The sequence below is a fragment of the Danio rerio genome, chromosome 4 (assembly GCF_052040795.2).
Source record: "Danio rerio strain M-AB ecotype USA chromosome 4, GRCz13ab, whole genome shotgun sequence".
Lineage (NCBI taxonomy): Eukaryota > Metazoa > Chordata > Actinopteri > Cypriniformes > Danionidae > Danio > Danio rerio.
In genome coordinates, this window is record NC_141024.2 from 1,826,170 (window position 1) to 1,847,805 (window position 21,636).

The 21,636-nt window shown below is 33.7% G+C and overlaps 1 protein-coding gene and 1 long non-coding RNA gene across 12 annotated transcripts in view; one reads left to right on the forward strand and one right to left on the reverse strand.

Annotated features, from left to right (window-relative positions):
• Nucleotides 1-231: 231 nt before the first annotated feature.
• slc38a4 (solute carrier family 38 member 4) overlaps nucleotides 232-21,636 on the forward strand; it is a 52,122-nt gene continuing 30,717 nt past the window's right edge. For 4 of the 11 annotated variants that reach the window (XM_087246559.2, XM_088649772.1, XM_088649771.1 and 1 more), the window contains exon 1: nucleotides 232-350. The gene's annotated coding sequence lies outside the window, so the exon portion shown is untranslated. 11 annotated transcript variants of the gene reach the window in all.
• Nucleotides 15,857-19,924, reverse strand: LOC148679890 (uncharacterized). Its single transcript, XR_015942157.1, has 3 exons — nucleotides 18,329-19,924; nucleotides 17,169-18,245; nucleotides 15,857-17,016 (listed from the first exon to the last, which is right to left on the reverse strand). It is a non-coding gene; the product is annotated as an uncharacterized LOC148679890 (long non-coding RNA).

Consider the following 21,636-nt stretch of genomic DNA (forward strand, 5'->3'; position numbering starts at 1 on the left):
TTTTTTTATTGTAGTATTTCATGAAATGTTCGGGAAAAAAAGTCTAAAGTCTAGTCAGAAAAAAGTCTAAACTATATATATTTTGAATGGGCGGTGTCCTATTTTGCGTTGTGATATTGTTGGGCTGGTCAATCTGGCAACCCTGGTGACGGAGCCCACGATGACCTTTTCTGGAAAAGACCCCCGTCCATTCAGCGGGTGTGTATGTGTATGTGTGTGTGTGTGTGTGTTACTTGATCCCGAAGGGTTTGCTCACATGGTGGAAATTTCCACGCACTCCTTATAGAAACACAGAGCAGCAGCATTTCTTCTCCACATCTTCCAAGGTTTACTGTTTCTTCAGGATCCAGGTGAGTTGATGCACACACACACACACACACGCATGCACACATTTATCTCCTGAATTCAAGTCAAACGAGCATGTCGAGCCTTTGGAGCATCACTGCTAAAAGTGTTTGCATGAGGAACAAACCTGAGATTCAGATCAGGAGGAAGCATCACTGCATGTGCATCTGCATTGTTGATGTTACACGACACGAGCATTTTAGGTGTTATAATAGTTGTTTGCATTCATATTGTTTCAAAACAACTGCTTCAATGCTTATAAACCACAAAAGTAACATGATGTGTCATATTTTACCCAAATAACCTATTGAAGTTGTTAAAGCGCAATGCATTCGCGTGCAAAACGTGTTAGAAACATTAATGCACATTTAAACCACACTAGTGTTAAGGAAAACCTGTATTTTGATAGTATTTTGTTAGTGCGGTTGTGTTGTTGGTTTCACACAAAGCGGTTTGGCGCGCGCGACACACACACAAACACGCGCGCGCGCAGAGAACTCGTGCATCAGTCAATCCAAAATATTAAGGTAAATAGTTTTATATTCTCACATTCCTTCGTTAGATCTTGTCTTGTAAATCTTGCGACACGGTCTCTACATTGTTTACCACGCTGTTTTGAATATACAGTCAGAATTAGCACACACGTATGACTTCAAAACAACATCAGCTCTGTTTAAGTCGCTGTGAACAGTGTGGTTTGATTGGCATTGGGTGCTGATATAAGATCCCTAATTAGGATTAGCAAATAATACTTTATTGAAATAATATTATTATGGACTAAATGTGTAAATATAAACCCAAATCACCTCAATATCACGCTTGCACCTTTAAAGAATCACACACAAATTGCTGTTACTTTTACCTCAGCTGTTTTACAGTATCTGACTTTAGTGGCAGAAAGAAAGCTTTGTTTTTGTGATTCATTTCCTTGTTCAATAAGTAATGTAAATTCACAACAAATGCAGATTATGAGATTATTATGTGTGTGAGGGGGAACATTTCGTCCATATTTCACCTATTGTTTTTATATTGCTGTCTATATTGAGCATTTTTAACCAGTCTGACTCCATGTGCCTCAGTTGTTGAGGTTTATGCCAATCCAGAACATTCTGTGATGTGATGTATGTGATCCGCCCACCCATGCTGAACTCATTCACACACACACACATTATGCTACTGCATGATGGAATCAATTGCTATTGCAGTTTACACAATGAGAATCTGTGCTATAATATTCCTCAGTCACACATCCTCATGAAGAAGCGATTTGTGTCATTTCTCCACATAAAGCTTTTTTTTTATGGTCACAACAGTTTTTATGTGTTTCTAATGTGAGTTTGATCACAGTTCCTCCCTGATATTTATATCCATAATGAAAGCAGCAGCAGCAGTAGTTTATCTCATTACTAAACATAAAATAACTAGCACTAGCATAGACAGATGTTATATGTATTTATTATAGTTTAGCTCAAAAGTACAATTTAGTCGAACCAAAGTAAGGTTAAAAAAGATAGTTTTCTACTTTGTACTAAAGTAAAAAAAATGTATATATATATATATATATATATATATATATATATATATATATATATATATATATATATATATATACATATATATATATATATATATATATATATATATATATATATATATATATATATATATATATATATAGGGATGTCCCAATCAGGGTTTTTTGCCTTTGAGTCCGAGCCATTTGATTTTGAGTATCAGCCATTACCTGATCTGATGCTTCTATAATACACAGAATAAAAAAGAATAATAATTATTAAAAATAAAAAATATTCTTTATAAATAAAATAAAGAAGAACAAAGAAATAGATCCAGGATGTTCCTTTTTTTTTTAAAGTTAATTCACCTTATTTTAGCATTCAACAACTCTGTTAACAAACAGAGCATTTCTGTGTGTCTTGAACAATCGACTAATAAATAACATCAATTCTTCACTTTAAAACTTTAGTGCAGCAGTAAATATGAAACAAATCTAACATAAAAACAAACAGCACCTCAACTTAAAATACCCAGCAGGCAATCCCAAGTTCACATATCTCACAGTTTACTAGGGCAATGTGTTGTCGTCATCAACTTTATAATACCTCCAGACCGCAGACATACTCGCGCTTTCCGCTTCAAGCTGCTTCCATTTTCTACTTTGCCAGCATTTAACCAATAGCGTCTCTGCAACAATGTGATGTCATGCTGCATCCGTTGCAGTTTCTGTGTTAAGTCAAGAAAGAGGTCTAACTCTGTGCCACCGCAAAACTATAGATGTGTTGAAATAATGAGAAAATACATACATACATATTCGAATCTTGAATGGGAGGTAGCGTCCATTTAAAATCCAGATTGAAACCGTGTGATCGGGCCCGATTTCCGATAATCGGATCTGGACATCCCTATATATATATAGATCCCTATATAGATTAGGGCTGCACAATATTGGAAAAATCTGGCATTGCAATATTTAGTTTTTCTGAGATAAATACTGCAATATTTTTTTTTTCAAAACTTTAAAATAACTTTTTGGAAATAATTTATTGAATTAGATTAATTGGGATAATTTTGTAGGGAAGTTAATTTTGGATAAATTGTAATAAACAAATTACAATCATATATATACACACACGCACACACACACACACAAAAAGCAATGATAAAAGTGTGATGGATTATGTTTTATGGATTTCAGGGCAGTCAAATAGTTTTCAGAGACAGGGTTTTAAAGAATCTGACGTAAAATAACCCTGCAAAAGCCTTTACTGTATAAATAATTCAGTGAAATTATTCTTTATTAAAGTTACAAATGGTAAAACTTTCTTGTGCCTAAATACTTCGAAGGCCTTAAAAACATGTGCAAATGATAAACTGTCACTCCGTTATGGTTAAACTCTGCAACAGCTACACTCTGCATAACTAAATCCTCATATTTTCTGAACTTTATTGTAGCTCCTAGTCATCTATAATCATAATAATAATAATTCCTTAAATTTATATTGTGCTTATCTAGACAATCAAAGTGCTTTAGATAGTACTCATCCACCACCAGTGTGCAGCATCCACCTGGATGATGCGACGGCAGCCACATTCACCAGACCGCACACCACACACAACAGCTGAATGGTGTGGCTTATCATTCAACACTGCATACCCTGCGATGATGTTGATGCTGAAAAGATATATTTAGCAGCCCTACTATTGATATTAAACAGTATTTTTACTTTGTGTCATTGTATTTTTTTCTTGATTGCAATAAATATCTTTAATTTAGATATACTGCAATACACCACAGATTACTGTAGTAAAAGCTAAAGTATGCTGCAGTATTTGTAACAGTGTAAACACTAGAGCATGCCGTAGTAAAATGTTTTAAGTGCTGTAAGATATATAAAATACAAATACAAAATACACTTCACTCTAATATTGTTCAAAAACACCATATGTACTAATAATTATTACTATAGTATTTTGGTTTTCATGTATGAGTGTTTGATTGTTTGAATGATTTTTGTCCTTAATTAAGTATATTTTTATAATTGTGTGATGCAAAACAGAACAGAACATCACGAACCAGCTATGATTAACATGGGTGTGTGTGTGTGTGTGTTTGTTGTGTTTTTAAGAGCATTTAGACAGCGACTCATTTATGGCCATCTCATTATCCAGAAGTGTTCCTCTGGTTTTTTGGCCGTTCTCCAGTTTGTTTGAGTCTCGGCAGAGTAAAATTTGCACAAGTGGACGTTCTGTTCACTCATACAATCTAAACATTGACTGTGCAATATCACCATTCTCTGAACTCTAGTAACTCTTCCAGGTTTGAGGCAGAGATGATTGACAGCCGTCAACATAATGTGTTTTGATGTTCAGTTTACTTCACTTACTTTTATTGATGTCTAAGTTAATTGGGAGAAGAAACAAAAATGGGAACTTTATTGACTTTTATTTTAATATATGTATATTTTTAAATCATGAAAGTAAAATATTATTAAGAAAATAACACTACAGGATTTTTTCCGAAGAGTATTTCAATGCATGCCTTATAAAGGGTTAAGTCAACACAGTATTAAGATTGCACCTTGATTGCAATTAATTTAAAGCTGTCTTTATATCTGAAGCATGATCAATAATGTCTGCTGAAATCTATATTGTTGAGATAAAATATATATATGTACATTTTAAACAGTACTTTGCATAATTTTAACATTATTACATGAAGGTTAGCCAATCATTTAGAAATAATAAGCATTATAAACATGTATTTTAGTTGTCTTTTCTCCACAACAAATCTGTTAAATGTAAGAGGTTTGAAAAAAAAAGTACATGCAGGTATGAAGTAAACATAAATTATTGGCATTATTTATAATAAACACAAAGCAGACCAATCAAAGCAAAACTGAAGATTATAAAAAAAACTTATTTTGTTAAATATTATAAATAAAATGATATTGTTTTATATAATTTTGCAGTATTTTAGCTGCAAATGTAAAAATCCATGGGTTAATGTCAGGACAATTATTTGGTTTAGGGTTTTTTTTTCAATAATGGATCGGTTCTTGAACTCAGCTGTGAGTTTGGCGCAAACTCAAAGACCAAAATAACCTCAAAGAACAAACACAATGTTCCTATCATACCCAGCCAGATCAGACACCCAGAATTTCATCTTCTCCATATCGCCAAACTGGCTTTCAACAACAGGTTAAACACTGAAGAGGATAGTTATGAGTATTCTGATGATAAATTACCAAGTCAACAGTGGGCGTGAATTCTTCTTTAAAAGTTGTGCAAATGTTAGCACCTAATGCATTTCAAATAGTTTTTGGAGTATTGTTGTAGCTAGAGCTGCACACTATATCATTTCAGAATCGATATCTCAATGTGATCATTCACAATAGTCACATCGCAGGATATGCAATGTTGAATTTGTGTTATTATTCATCATTTGCATGTGTTTTTGATGTACAATGCTTTTAAAAACATTCAGGTATCAGAAATTGTGACCTCAACTATGATTAATTCTACTGAATGACTTTTATTTTGATCATTCAGTTACTGTTCTTAAATTCTGCTAGACTCGGGAAACGATAAACACTTGATTTCAATCGTATCTGTTTCTTCGCTGTATTTATAGACTGTTATGCATGAAAATACTTAAAACACATGCAAATAGAGAAACACACTGCAAATAGCACAAAGAAAATAGATTGTTTATTGGATTTGATAGAGATGCACTCTCACTGCAGAATCATCCCAATTGATCTAACATTATAAATTCTTTCCAAATAGAGATATGAAGTCTGGTGAAATTGTATTCATATCGCCATATATATCGCATAATATACAAATATAGCAATGTTAGAATTTTATAATACCGTATATACGGTGCTATACGGTGATCTGCTCACTTAAGTAGCAACATAAAAGGGAGTTCAAGCAACAAAATTAATCTGAATGCAAATTATTTATTGTAAATGATTCCACTGGAACAACAATCCAGCAAACCAAATGAATGTCTAGGGATAAATAACGAAGATAAAAAGCTTAGATATAACCAGAACAAAACTTTAACTACATGATATAAATAATGCAAGCAAAGCATAAGGTTATCAAGTCAAAGAGATGGCAGGTCTTAGCATCCAAATAACCACACTGTCCTCCAGAATCTAGCACGACCACTCATATTGTACATATGTGTTAAAACAAATTGGTGATTAAAGCAGGCATCCAATCAGGATCTGCCACAAACTCCAATCTGGAGTCTTGGGGTCGTCACAATCTACAATACCATTTTTATAACTTACTGAGAACATTAGGAAAACATTGTTACAACATTAATGTGATCAGAATGGAACATTCTAATAACGTTTAAATACTGACTGAGAACATAATTTAACATGAGATTAAGACTTTATGAAAGATTTTCAATAACGTTATTATAACCAAACAATTATTTTAGTACACCGTCTAGAGAAATCTACAATGTTTTTATAACCTAATGAGAACATTAAGAAAACGTTGTTATAACATTAATGTAATTAAAATGTAATTTTGTAATAACATAAATATAAAACGAGACTGAAACTTTATCAAACATATTTAAATGATGTTAATATAACCAAAAAATATCAAATATAAATAAAAATAACATAATAAAAGAACATTTTTGTGAAATTAAAACATAAAAAAATGTTATTGCGTCCAAAATGACAAATAAATATAAAAACCGGATGTTTTGAAGGTTCTAAGTTCTTAAAAAATAACATTATATAACTTAATGGGAAAATTTTTATAACCTAAAATTGTTTGGTGGCGTTACTTATTAAAACGTGCGGCTGTCATGAGCTGTCACCACCACAGTGCCAACGTTTTCTGGGTGTCACCCGAACAGATAATTATATAGTGGTTTTTAGCACGTCACTAAGGTGTTTTGGATGATTTACTGCAAATACATCCATACAATACTCTGCTCTCTAGATTAAAGCTACGAGTCAATAACCGCAGTGACATGTTCATTAATCAACAGGCGATACTTCTTTTCGGCTCCTGTAAATTATCGTCTGGATGTCGTCATTCATTCTGGTCTTTCACTATTTTGAGCTCGTGTCCGTGCGTCGTGTGTTCTGCTACGTCACGGATGTCACAATGAGCAAATCAATAAACTGATAAGATGTTGGACAGAGAGATGAAACCAAGGACATGACATCCAGAGAATAGACTTTTGAAACTGTTAGTCAGGTTTTTATATTAGCAGGAAAGATCTACACTAATGTTTAAAAAATGTCTGATGTTTAAAATAAAAGGTTGTGAAAGTTTGCACACTAGTAGAGGACCATCTCATCTGCTAATAGGCCAAATTTGGGAGCTTTAACTGAAATGGTCTAGATCTAGTGTCTTCAAAATCTTCCCATTCTGGTTTAACTTTAAAGCCACCAAAATCTTTGTCAAGTTTGTTGAAAACAGGCCTGTCACAATAGTCAATAAATCAACTTATCACACAACACATGCACATGACCTCAATCATTTTTGGGGATGCAATATATATATCGCCCATAGAAAACCAATATTAGCAACATTGGCTGATTGCGAGATTTCACCCGATCTCCATTGGGAGTGTCAGTGTCAGTACGGTAAAACAACAATACAGTATCAAAGACTATGGACATACAAATACTCTAATTACTGTGAATGGGGAAAAGTGAAATGCTCAGTATTGGTGATACAGCCAATAAGTCACACCATCTGTTTGAAATAGCCTAGTAGTCAGTCTTTATAGGCATGCACTTCTTTGGGGGAGAGCTCTGCAGAGATGTGCTTGTCTTAAGATGACATTAATATCATTTATCACAATAGATCTTGATATAATATATCATATGACAAAAAATAGATTCAGCCTAGCTGAAAAGGTACTACTACAAATGTGCTTTGGTGTGTTTGATCCATTTACACACTTTTTATAAACAAATGTATTTTTTTTACAGTGCATTGTGTGGAAACTTAAAGCAACTGTATATAATAGTAGTGGACTTAAATCGATAAAGATTTGTTTTGCATTTTACATAAAATGTGGGTTTTAAGGCCGTCAAATTGCCTTTATTGTGTAAATAAAAGGTTAAAACACTTTAAATTAGTTTTTCTTTTGTTGTTTTTTATGTAAACAATCAATTTGTTATTGTCTATACCACTTATGCCAATTGCAGTTTGACAACAGCGCCACCTAGGCAAATGGAAAAAGTTACTACATCTCTTTTATATCATGTACGTTTTAATGGAACAATTTTTTGTATGTGTAGTTTGGCTTTGTTTAAAAGAAACACTACTCATCAACAAATGTATAATTACAATATACTGTGTTGAAACTTTAAGTAACTGTAAATGACAGCAGAAGACTACAACCGGAAGAGTTTGGCTTTATGTTTTAAAAACACTTGACACGAAGTTTGGGTTTTGAGGCTCTCAAATTGCCATTATTGTGTAAATAAAAGGTTAAAGCACTTAAATTATTTTTTTTACGTAAACGCCCACTTTATTATTGTCTTTGGCGTTTGCTTATTGCAGAGGTTTGTCAACAGCGCCACCTAGGCAAATCGAAAAAAGTTACTACATCTTTATATCATGTATGTTTTAGTGGAAGAAATTGTGTAGTTTGGCTTTGTTTAAAAGAAACACTGTTCATGAACAGATGTATTTTTGTTTACAATATATTCTCTTGAAACTTAAAGTAACTGTGTGGACTACAACTGGAAAAGTATGGCTTTATGGTTTTAAAACATTTTTCATAAAATATGGGTTTTGATGCCCTCAAGTTGCAATGGTTGTAAATAAAAGATTTTAAAAAGATTTTTTGTAGTTTTTTTTACCATGAATTTGTTATCTTATTTACCAATTTTTTTACGTATTGCAGCAGTTTGACAACAGCGCCACCTATGCAAATTGAAAAACATTTTTGTATATTTGTAGTTTGGCTTTGTTTAAAAAACACTTCATCAACAATTGCATTTTATTTTGCAATATATTGCGTTAAAACTTGAAGTAACTTTACATGATAGCAGTAGACTAAAATTAGTAAAGATTGTCTCGGTTTTTTGCCAAAAGTTTGGCTATAGAGGCATTTAAATTGCCGTTGTTGTGAATAAAAGGTTAAACACTTCAGATGTTTTATTTCAGTTGGACGCTCACTGTTTGTCATGTAAAGGACTTCAACTTCTTTGCCACTTTTTGCCACTTTATGTTTAACAGCGGTGGCAGGGTAGCTCATGGCTTGCTCCTTACAACAAGAAAGTCGTTGGTTGAGTCCCGGCTGGGCCAGTTGGCATAAGTGTGTGGAGTTTGCATGTTCTCCCCATGTTGGCGTGGGTTTCCTCTGGGTGGTTCGTTTCCCATTTTTACAGTTTTTATTTATTGAGTTAAAGTTATGCAATATATATATATATATATATAACGCCTGGTTTCATATTTAATGGAGTAAAGGTGAAGTATTTTGTGGGATGGCGGAGGTTCCTGTGGTCTGTCTCTATTGATATATTTGTGTAATGTAATCTAGAGCCACACGGAGGGTCTGGCTGGATAATCTTAGAGCTGAAGGAGAACTTGAGTCCTGGGTTGAGCGTTCAGAGAAATAACAGCACTGTGACTCTGCAGGTTTATGAGGAAAAGCACAGGTTGTTTGGGACAGTCCTTGTCCTTGAGCCAGTATTTGAACTCAGGATGCCCTGAAGTGCTACTGCACAATATGTCCGCGCACTAACCACTAAGCTATTGTGCCGACTTCCAGCATATGTTTTACACAGCGGATGCCCTACCAGCTGCAACCCTGTACTGGTAGACACCAATACACTTCAGACTGTGGGGAAAACCGAAACACCCAGAGTAAATCACACGCCAAAACTGCGCTTAGAAATTTGGGCATTTTTTAACAGGCCAAATTAGAAAAGTTGTTTGTATATAGTAATACCCTCCCCCCACCTCCCCCCAAAAATAGAGGAAGTAGGAGATTGATAGAATAATACAATTGTGATTTTTAATAAGTTGCAATGTTAACCAAAGTAATGCACAAATAGTATTTTAAGTCTACAGAAATGTATAAAAGTGTAACATAAAATTACTACACTATAAAATATGCAATGATGAAAAGTCAAGACAACAAATATCTTTGTTACTTCACCTTATTTTAGTAAGTTAATCTGGTTTCAATTAAATTGTGTAACTTATACCAAGTTTCACCTAATATTTTAATCAGTTTGATTGATGTAAGTTGAGATAACTAGAAAAAGGTAATTTGATTCAACTAAAACATTTAGGGCTCTATTTTAATGATCTGAGCACAAAGTCTAAAGCGCAAAGTGCTTATTTTAAGGATGGAAAAATCCACTCTGCCGCGCATGGTCTAACAGGGTTGAGCTTATTCTCTTAATGAGTTCTGGGTGTGTTTTGAGCATAACGTGCATTAAACCAATCAGAGTCCCATCTCACATTCCCTTTAAGAGTCAGTTGCCTCACACCATAGCGCTTTTACTATTTACATAATGACTTTGTAAGTGGATAAACGCTGAACGCTTCACTAGCAAGAAAACAGTTAAACAGAGCATTTGCAGCGTGAAGATAAAGAACGAGCCTCCTCCATTCAGCCTCTTTACTTAACTTTTACTCTTTACTTTTTAGAGTAAGGAAACAATGTTGTACTCACTCCACTGAACACATCCATTAGTCTACATATTTAATTTATTTTGTTGAGCACAAAGATTTGCTTCAAAACTATTTATGAATTTAGTTTTAATCTCCAGCAAAGGAATAAATGATTAATAATAATGAAGTGTGGTCAGAAAACTGAGTTTTATCCAAACACACTTATTCTTATTCACATATGGGATGCAGACATCTCCAAAACCCCACAGGTGTTTTAAAACAAATATAAATGTAAATACGCATATAATAAATAATACTGCTAATAATAATAGTAACATTAAACAAATCAGATTGTCATTTACAAACTTAAAAAGCCCCCCCGAGGTGTAGAAGGCATTAAACAACAACGTGGTGCAAAGTGGGAAAATTAGGGTTGCGCTGGTCTGAAAATAGCAACAAATCGCCCCAAACATGTCTTGCACCTTATTGCGGCGGGTGTATGATAGGGCCCTAAAGGTTGGTTTAAGCGAACAGTGTAATGGAACAACTATTGTTTAACTGATACAGATTCAGACTCTTCTTAGTGTGTTTGTTGAATTTAGAGTGAGACATTCACATTTATTTTTTGCTTTCTTTCTTGTAAAGTTATTATATTTAGGCATATTTTGTACCAAGTTATTTTATTCTTTAATTTTCCTGAATGTACACTGTAAAAAACATGTCCCAACACAAATCGATTAAGTTAACATAACAAATTCATTCGGATTGTACATAAAAGAATTAAGTTGTCCCAAAGAAATCTCAAGAATTGTGTTGTTTCAGCTCATTTTAATTAAGTAGTTTGAACAAGCTGCAAATTAAAAAAAAAAAAAATCCTGAATGTGTAATGCTCAGTGTGTGTGTGTGTGTGTGTGTGTGTGTGTGTGTGTGAGGTAGAGGTGTTGTGTTTCTGTGCAATGTTGTCAGTTTGACCCTTGAGCCGGAGCTTCTGATTGGCTGTTGGTGTTGAAAGTGTTAGGAAAGTGTCTCCGTATAAGGAAAGGAGTCGCCACAGGAAGACTCTTCTTCTTGAGATTGGAGCACCTGCATCAAGACAGTAAGCAATGGCTTTTTACTGAGATAGTCAATAATGGGTGATTGCTTTCAGGCGCAGTCTTGATGTAGGAGTTGATTGGTTATTGCACTCTTAGTTGCATCAGATGATATAGGAATAGAGTTTGTCATAGTTCTTTGGATGGCTAATGCATCTGTTTGGGTGGTTGGATTGGTTTGTCTGGGATTGTTTGTGTTGTGTGATGTGGTGGATTGGTTAAAGCTCAAAGCTGGCAGTCAGAGATCTTCACAAAAGATGCAAAATATCTGAAATAGTAGCTTCTTGTAAAACATGATAATTGTTGTTTGTTTCCAATTTGGAAACAAATGAGTTGTGTATTAATCTTACAAAGTAGTTTACTGGGGAATAGAATTTCAACTGGCACTGTTGGATAGTAATGATATTCATCAATTTATTCATTCATTTTCTTTTCAGCTTAATCCCCTATAGTAATAATATTTAAGTCTTATTTGAAAGCAATAATTGAACAATTGATATATAAAATATAAACATTTTAATCATTTCTTAAAATATAAAATTACAACTACAAGTTACATTAAAAAATTATGTTAAAATTGCATTTTACTTTTTATTCTATGGTAAAATTTAGAGGAAAAATGTCTATACTATTATTTATGAAAAAAAATCATGCAGTTATGACATACACACTTACAAATTTTAGAAAAAAGCTCGAGTTGTGTGAACTTGCAATTGTGAGAAAATAAAAACATCAGAAACTGAAAGAGTAGTTTTATGAAGAATTGCGAATTAAAAAGTCATAATTATCTTAATCTTTTTTTGTTTGTAAAGTCAGAATTCTGTTAAACAAATTTAACTTTAACAAACTCTGATGAACTTATATGTTGCAGTTGTGATACATGTCCAAATTTAAAAATAAAAGTTTGAATAGTGAGAAATGAACTTTCAATTACGATAAAAACATAAAATAAAAACATCAGAAACTGAAATAGTCAATTCTTACTTTAAGATAAAACTAAGTTTATATCCTGGATTTACAAGCTACAAACTTATTTTTGAGAAAAGTTTTGAGGAAAAAAAGTCTCATATCGTTTCAGCTTTAATATTTAATTGTGAGTCGGATACCAGCTTTCATATTGATCAGTGACCCCATCATGCGTGTCTGTATGAGTGTTTGCTGTAGCATATTCAGATCCGCGGCTGCTGGTTGGTAGAATAAAAATAAATAAGTATAAAAATCTTTAAATGTTTTGCTTGTAAAGTCAGAATTCTGTTAATGAAATTTTACTTTAATAAAATGAATTTATATGTTGCAGTTGCGACAAACAAATGTCCAGATTAAAGAAAACAGCTTGAATTGTGAGAAATAATCTTGCAGTTGTGAGAAATTAAAAACATCAGAAACTGAAATAGTCATCGTCAATATCTTTAAGATGTTGGTCTGTAAACAAGTTTATATCCTGCATTTACGAGCTACAAACTTATTTTTGAGAAAATATAAAGTCTCAAATATCCTTTCAGCTTTAATATTTCATTGTGTGTTGGAAACCAGCTTTCATATTGATCAGTGACCCCATCATGCGTGTCTGTATGAGTGTTTGCTGTAGCATACTCAGATCCGCGGCTGCTGGTTGGTGTAATAAAGATATCAGAAACCTAAAGAGTAATCTTTTGGTAGAATTGTGAATTAAAAAGTCATAATTATCTTTAAATGTTTTGTTTGTAAATTCAGAATCCTGTTAAGCAAGTTTTACTTTAATAAATGAAATGAATTTATATGTTACAGTTGCGACAAACAAAAGTCCAGATTAAAGAAAACAGATTGAATTGTGAGAAATGAACTTGCAAATTTAACAAAATAAAAACATCATAAACTGAAATAGTTTTTGTAATTATCTTTAAATTGTTTTGTCTATAAACACAGAATTCTGTTAAAAAAATTCTACGTTAAGATAACTAAGAAACTACGTTTATATCCTGCATTTACGAGCTACAAACTTATTTTTGAGAAAAGTTTTAAGAAAATCTAAAACCTCAAATATCGTTTCAGCTTTAATATTTAATTGTTTGTCGGAAACAGGCTTTCATAGTGATCAGTGACCCCATCATGCATGTCTGTATGAGTGTTTTCTGTAGCATATTCAGATCCGCGGCTGCTAGTTGGTGTCCGGGAGCCGTTTTTTTAATATCTGCGTCCAGCGACCCCAGATTTTTGCCCTAGTGCAAACACAAGTTGATGCAACCCGTCTCCTTATCTCCAACTCATTTCTGGAAGCCCGTGTGCCCATCAGTGACGCAGGTGGGAGGGGGGGGGGAGAGGGGGTGGGGTTTAGCACTGGTGCCGGATAATTCAAGCATTCTGATTGGCTGATGTCGGCCCTCCCAATGCTCTTTAAATCTGCCAGTCACCTCCAGGGCTAAAAAGAAACTCATCAGAGTTCAGCAACTAGTGTTCAGCGTCAGTCCGGCTCTCATAGTGAGTAAAAACATGTTATTATTACATTTTAATGGGGTAACAGCTAGAGTAAATGTTTAAGAGTGTGTGCATTTGGTTGTTTGGTGATAGTGGATTATGGTGTACGCTCTCATAGTGAGTAAAAAACACATTATTATTATATTATAATAGGGTAACAGCTGAGAAAATGTCTAAGAGTGTGTGCATTTGGTTGTTTGGTGATAGTGCTTTATAGTCTAGACGCTCATAGTGAGTAAAAAATCACATTATTATTATATTATAATGGGTTTACAGCTGAGAAGATTTATAAAGTGTGTAGATTTGGTTGTTTGGCGCTAGTGGTCTATATTTTAAGCTCTCATAGTGAGTAAAAAACACATTATTATATTATAATGGAGTTCACAGCTAGACTGGTGCGAGGGGTTTATGGTGTAAGCATATATGTGTACTGTATGTGTGTGTGTGTGTGTGGTCTGTGTTAGTCCAAGCCAGCTTGTTGAAGAATGCTGGTTGAAGCACAAACACAGACATTCTCTTTGAAGAGCGAGTGTTTCTCGTCGTAAAACACTCCAGCTGCTTGGAGATTTTCACCACAGAGACTTGTCAACAGCAAAAAAAAAATTGCTGTAGAGGCTATTTTAGCTTTGAAATTGCTTGTTAATTTCACAATTGCTTAAAGAAACGGCTAAACACTGCACTAAACAGGCGACTTTGAAGCAGAAATAGTGAAATTACACACTGTGTAACTTGAATTGGTTAAAAAAAAAGAGATCAGAAAGATTTTAGTTGCACTTTTTGTTTAATTGTTTAATTTTTTTAAGGATTGCTAAAGGCTTGTGAAGATCTAGAAGAAATGCTTAATCATTATTATCTGATTAGTTCTCAGTGTAACTTAGATTGGTTAAAAAAGTCATTTAATAATGTGTTCGTTTAACTGTTTCCGACTGCAATCTAAAAGCTTGTGAAGATCCAGAGGAGACGCTTGATTATTATCCGAATAGTTCTCCATTTAATGTCTTTATTTGTATTGTATTTTTCCAGTCATGCGTACTGTAGTAAAAGTCAGAGAGAGAGCCTCAAATAAACCCCAACTGTGCTGGTGTTAAAGGTGTGTTTTGGTCGTGTTTGGGTTTGTTTGAGGCTGCTTATCTCAGGTTAGTCTGGTTTTACGGGGTGGGAGTTTGTTCTGAAACGTTATGTTCCTAGAAGCCACAGCAACAGTGCAGAAAGTTCATTCATGCTAGCGACGAGTTTTTGTCAGTTAGCCGATGGAAAAAATGAGGAATACGTTATATATCAATGGATATTCACTCAAAAAATTGTTCAAATACTTATTTAAAATGAGCTGAAACAACTCAATTCTAGAGTTTACTTGGGATAGCTTAATTGTTTAATGATTAATTCACTTAAATTTATAAAAACAATTAAGTTAACAAATCGATTTGTGTTGAGACAACATGAAGGAATTGTGTGGAACCCAGCATTATTACAGTCCACATATTCATGTAGCAATGGCTGTTTTTGATAACCCTGTAAAAGGTCCTTCATTAATTCCATTGTTTTTATTTCAGCTTGACGAACACGAAGCATCAGATTATTCATATCAGAAATGAAAAAGCTTCACATTGACTTACTCCAAACAGTCGAACTATGATTATAGAACTGACTAACTCTAATTTGTGATTGCATGAGCTGCATGTTGTAAGCAGCTATAGTTAAGATTTTTAAATATATATATATATATTTATTGGCAGAAGTGCTTTTTGATTAGTATTGTTAATAATTGTCATTTAAACATTGATGTTTTAGGGATGCACTTAATTTTCGGCCACGGAAAATGGCATTTTTGCTTTTTGGATAAAACCAGACAAAAAAAATATGAACCCGAAAAAAAGGTTATCATTGTGCGCTCTGAATTGAGTTAGCTAAATTATCTCTAGTGTATGTGTGTGAGTGAGTGTGTATAGATGTTTCCCACTAATGGGTTGCAGCTGGAACGGCATGCACTGCGTAAAACATATGCATAAGTGGGCGGTTCATTCCGCTGTGGCGACCCCTGATTAATAAAGGGAGTAAGCCGAAATGAAAATGAATGAATGACAGTGCGGGCTGAAGGGGCTTTCACACTGGACACAGAAATCGCTGTGCTATGAAGCTCATTTACTTTAATGGTGCTGAAGCACAAGAACAGTGCACCGATGATTGTGCATACGTCATTTTTACCGTTAAAAATTCTACTTATGTTCATGTGTACAAATAATGTGCAGACAGGACATTCTTTGTAGTATACTTGTTTCTGTTGTTAACAATAGTGCTGTCATGGCAATGCTGGTAAAATGAGTTTCGCCTTGTGAATGGTCAATAAAATTTTACTGCCAATAAAATGTGGTTATTTTATTGGTTGGTGTTATTTTAAGTAGTGTAATTTAATTTATTGCATTACATTTCAAAAGTCTTGCAAAATTACATTGTATTGTTCAATCAAATAATACATAACAATCATTACAAAGTGTTTTCAGTTTTGATTTTAGCCACTGAATTTTTCATTTATCTTCAGTATCCCTTGTTTTAGTGTTTTATATTGCTGTCGCCATTGTTTGAACTGAAACTCTTATGGTCCAAGAAGAAAGTTCTAGAAAACTTTCTCTAATGTTCACATTAGGTTGTGGAAATGGTGTTTTTATGGGAACATTACTGCGTAATGTTCTCTCAATGTTCTAAACAAATAGTAACGTTGAAAAAACATCAAAGAACATTCTTTTAGAATACTTCAGAGTTAAACATTCTAAACATGATGTATAATGGATTCAAGAACACAGACCAGATCACTTAAAGCGTGTGTGTCCACAGAATCGCGAGCGCTGTTCTGAAAACGGGTGTAGTAATGAGCAAACAAAGTATAAAGGCAGAACATTTCATAGAGAAAATGTAGTTTTTTTGTGATTTTTGTATGTTATGAACTCTTGTGCTCCGTATTATTGATGATAATACAGTCACTACTGCACTGACCATAAAGCAAGGTAGCACCAACTTGCACTATATTCTAGGCTTATGCTAGTTTTGTTGAATAAAATCAGCAAACAATGTAAATTAAATATGACAACAAGATGCTGCGGTGGTAGAAACGTACTATTGTTGGCTAAGTGAAGTAACGGCTAGATTTTGAAGTAACTTATAAGAGTGTCTGATAACATAACAGTACCTGCGCCTCAATGTGCATACTGTCCATCCTAAATTATTGAATATTACTAATGTTATATACCATTCAGATCAGAAAAATGGATGTGAGACATAGGGATATCGATGGTTCACATGAGTCGTTCATAACAGAGATTCATTCACAAACAAATCGATCCCTTGACACATTACTTCCAATAGGCAACAACAGCGAAGGCGACATCTAATGTAAATATCTATTTTCCGTTACAAGTTGAAAGTGTTTATCAGATTGTGTGTTGACAGCTGGGTGGTATTGTCCCCCCCCTCCTCCACTGTGATTGGACAGCTAGTTCAAAAGTGACATTGATTGACGCTGCATATTTCAACTTGCAATGCTAAAAAAATGCTGAGGGATCAGCGCTGACCTTAAAAGTCAGAGTCATTGCCACGCTGCAGGTGCTTAAAAAGTGTGGCTCTACCATTGACAACAACAGAAAACAAATGCACAGCTCTAGAATAAACTCTTCTGTGGACTCACACATCACTTCAGAATGTTCTCTATATGTTTCTAAACAAACATCAAAGAACGTCTGTTCTAAACGAGCAGAACATTCCAAAAATGATGTTTAATTGATTTAAGAACAAAGACCAGATCACAGCCGGTTGCGAGAGTATCGCCGCTGTACCATTACAAGCTGAGAGTCTTTTTATTTGTTTGTTAGTCATATTATTTGTTGACAGTTGCGTGGTATCTATCCTCTGTGATTGGACGGCTAGCTCAAAAGTGTTACGAATGATCGCTGCATTGTTATATTATATCACAATAATCAATATATCGACTTATTATGCAAAACTTGCAAATTACCTCAATCAGTTTGCCATTGCGATATATAATTGCAAATTCACAAATAAGGTTATGGGTGACACGGTGGTTGAGTGGTTAGCACTGTCACAGCAAGAAGATTGCTGGTTTGAGTCCCAGCTGGGTCGGTTGGCATTTCTGTGTGGAGTTTGCATGTTCTCCGTGTGTTGGCGTGGGTTTCCTCTGGGTGGTTCGGTTTCCCCCACAGACCCCTGATGAATAAAGGGACTAAGCCAAAGGAAAATGAATGAATGAAATTAGGTTTAAGCTTTTTCCAATTTACGTTTTATCTCACTGGTGTGAAAGTTTATAATTGGGCATTTACCTTATACGACATTCAATAGTATTTATAATAAGACATTTACCTTCTTAACATCAAATGATATAGTCTAAATACCCTTAAGAATAAGTATTTTAAAGTGCTTATATCTGTTTGCATTATTATGCTGTTATATAATCTGTGGGCGGCACGGTGTCTAACTGCTGTGTCGCCTCACAGCAAGAAGATCACTGGTTTGGGCCCCGGCTGGGTGTGGAGTTTGTATGTTCTCCTCGTGTTCGTGTGGGCTTTCTCCGGTGCTCCCTTACAAGTCCAAACACATAAGTTATAGGTGAATTGGGTAAGCTAAATTGTCTGTAGTGTATGTGTATATATCCTGGTCCTCCAGGTTTGGGGTTATAAAACACCAACATGGTGCGGCTAAATATCAACTTCGATATAAACGGCCCTGGGAGTAATTCATAATTAATTAATTAATATCAAAATGGCAATATTATCTCAAGAGTATCGCAACAATTTCTGTGTCAATATATCGCACAACAAACATTACTTATCGCAACAGGCCTACTTGCAATCGCTGACAAAAAATGCTGAGCGCTCAAAAATCACGACCTTCACACCTTCGACAACAGAAAACAAACGTTTAGCTTGAGGAAAATACTGTCTGTGGACTCGCAGCCTCATGAAAACGTCACTTCGGAATGTTCTCTGAATGTTCTAAACATTTTTTAAAAACATCAAAGAACGTCTTTTCTAAAAGGAACACATTCCAAAAATGATGTATAATGGAATCACTTTAAATCAATGTTTCATTAATGTTACCATAAATAACCTTCCTAGAACGTTCCCAGTGTAAAAGCGGTCTGGTGTGAGAATCCAGTAAATGTGTCGCACTTTTAGTCCTGTAGGCCAAAAAGAGCGCTGTGGAAGATTTTCAGCTTTCCATGAGTCTATAGTTCAGTGGCCTCTCTGGCCGCGTTTATGAATCCTATCAATGAGGGCTTTGTGTGGGTGAAGTGGTGGATTGTGGGTAATTGGGTGTAAGAATGGTTTGGCGGTGTTTTGGCTTATAAACTGGCTCATCTAAGCCTTATGTAATGTTCTCTGTCTCTTTGGGGATGGTTATTGCTGGAAATTGCTGACCTGAGGCCAGTGCGTGTTGTGTGCTCATAACAGGTGTGTGTTTGAGCAGCTCTAAACGCTTCTGATTCCAGCGCTCATGCGTCACGGAGTGGATCAGACGCACAGATACATGAGTCCTCAACCCAAACATTCAACAAACAGCCTTTATGGAGAGCTGGAGCAAACCAGCAGCTCTCCACTGGAATAAATTGTGAATTGGGCAATGGTTGGTGTCGTGATTGTGATGATAAAATCCGACAGTCACTTAAACTGAGTTAGTGGTTACAGATCTGAGACTGGAGGCTCAAAGCTCCAAGAACATGCAGTGAAGCGTGCTGTACGTTTGCTGAAGAAAGGGCTTTCTGTATGAGGATTAATCTTATTATTTGTCAGCTTTTTTTTGGCTACTCTTACCTGATGAAGTTTAATTATTAACATAATAATCTTTAGATGTCTTATATTAAAGCAAAACAAGCGTGCTTAAACATCAAAAGAAAATGTGTATTACACATTGTTGTTGTTTATTTATTTATATTATGTATTGTTATTATTTGAAATAAAAAATATTAAAATATTTAGCTGAAAAAAACTAATCTAAACTAACAAAATCTTACTGTTGTAATTTAAAGTCGGGTCGAATATGGACAAAGCCAACTGTTGGGTTAAAAACTGCAATGTACATTTAATAGAACATTTTTTTTTTATCCAACATTGTGTTTGACCATATTTAACCCAATGTTGGTTTGCAACAACCCAGCATTTATTAAAGTGGGTATTGAAAAAAAAGATGTATTGCATTTAATATAGAAATTATATGCAAAGAAATTTAATTAATAATAAAAAACTGATGATTAAGAAATGTTTTTTTTTGTTGAATGATATACTGTAAAAGCCAACTGTTGGGTTAAAAACTTCAATGCTTATTTAATAGAAAAAGAATTGTATCCAACATTGGGTTTGACTATACTTAACCCAATGTTGGGTTGCAACAACCCAGAATTTTGAATGTAGATATAATGTAGAATTTATAATGCATGTAGAAAAAATTATTTATTACATCTAAACTAGAATTTATATGTCAAGAAATGTATTTAAATAATAATTTTTTATTTATTTATTTATATATATATATATATATATATATATATATATATATATATATATATATATATATATATATATATATATATATATATATATATATTTTTACGATTAAGGATAAATGTTTTTGGTTAAATGATATGCAATAGCTCAGTTAAATAAACTGTATAGATGTTTTATATGGGCATTAATATATAGTGCACATGTTCACAGGTTAAACTTGTAAATAAATATGACTGTTACTTGATGCATTTTTAACCACCATTTCAATGTACTTTTTTTGTTTTCGTTTAGTTCATAAAATGTCTAAAAGCATGGCTTAATTTGTGGATCTTTGGAATTGGAGGATGTTTTCCACAAGTTCTGTGGTGCCGCATTGCTGATCTGTGTTCATTAATCACTGCTGAAACGCATGTTGGAAATCAAAAGCAGTCCTTGGGCACAGAACCAACAAAACGTCAATAATGATATCTTTTAAACATTTATCTCTGTTTGATTTTATCCGGACAAACTTCAAATGACTTAATAAGATGAACCCAGAAACACTGTTATATAATATCATATCAGTTCATTTAAGGAATCGCTTACAGAATTTATTATTATTAATATTATTTTTGCTGAAAACTAAACAAAGAACCACCTGACAATTATTATTTCACAACAACCCAGTAAATTACATACTTAAAAAATGTGTTTCACTAATTATATTTTAAATAAAGTGGGTTTTAAATGTTTTTATTACACTAAATATATATATATATATATATATATATATATATATATATATATATATATATATATATATATATATATATATATATATGCTAAAAAATTGTGAATAACCATTACAAATTTTTAAATAGCCATATAAACCTTACTAGTTTATGATAATCCAGTGAATTAAATATTTTATAGGTGCTTTATTATTTAGATTTTGAGTAAAACGGGCTTTATATCATGAAACTAAACATATTTGTTTGATATTTTTTTTGCTGGAAAAATATAATAAAATTAAAATAACCATGTGGCAATGCTTACTTTAAGATTCACAATAATTAAATACTTAAAATGTGCTTCATTATTTAGGTTTTAATAAATAA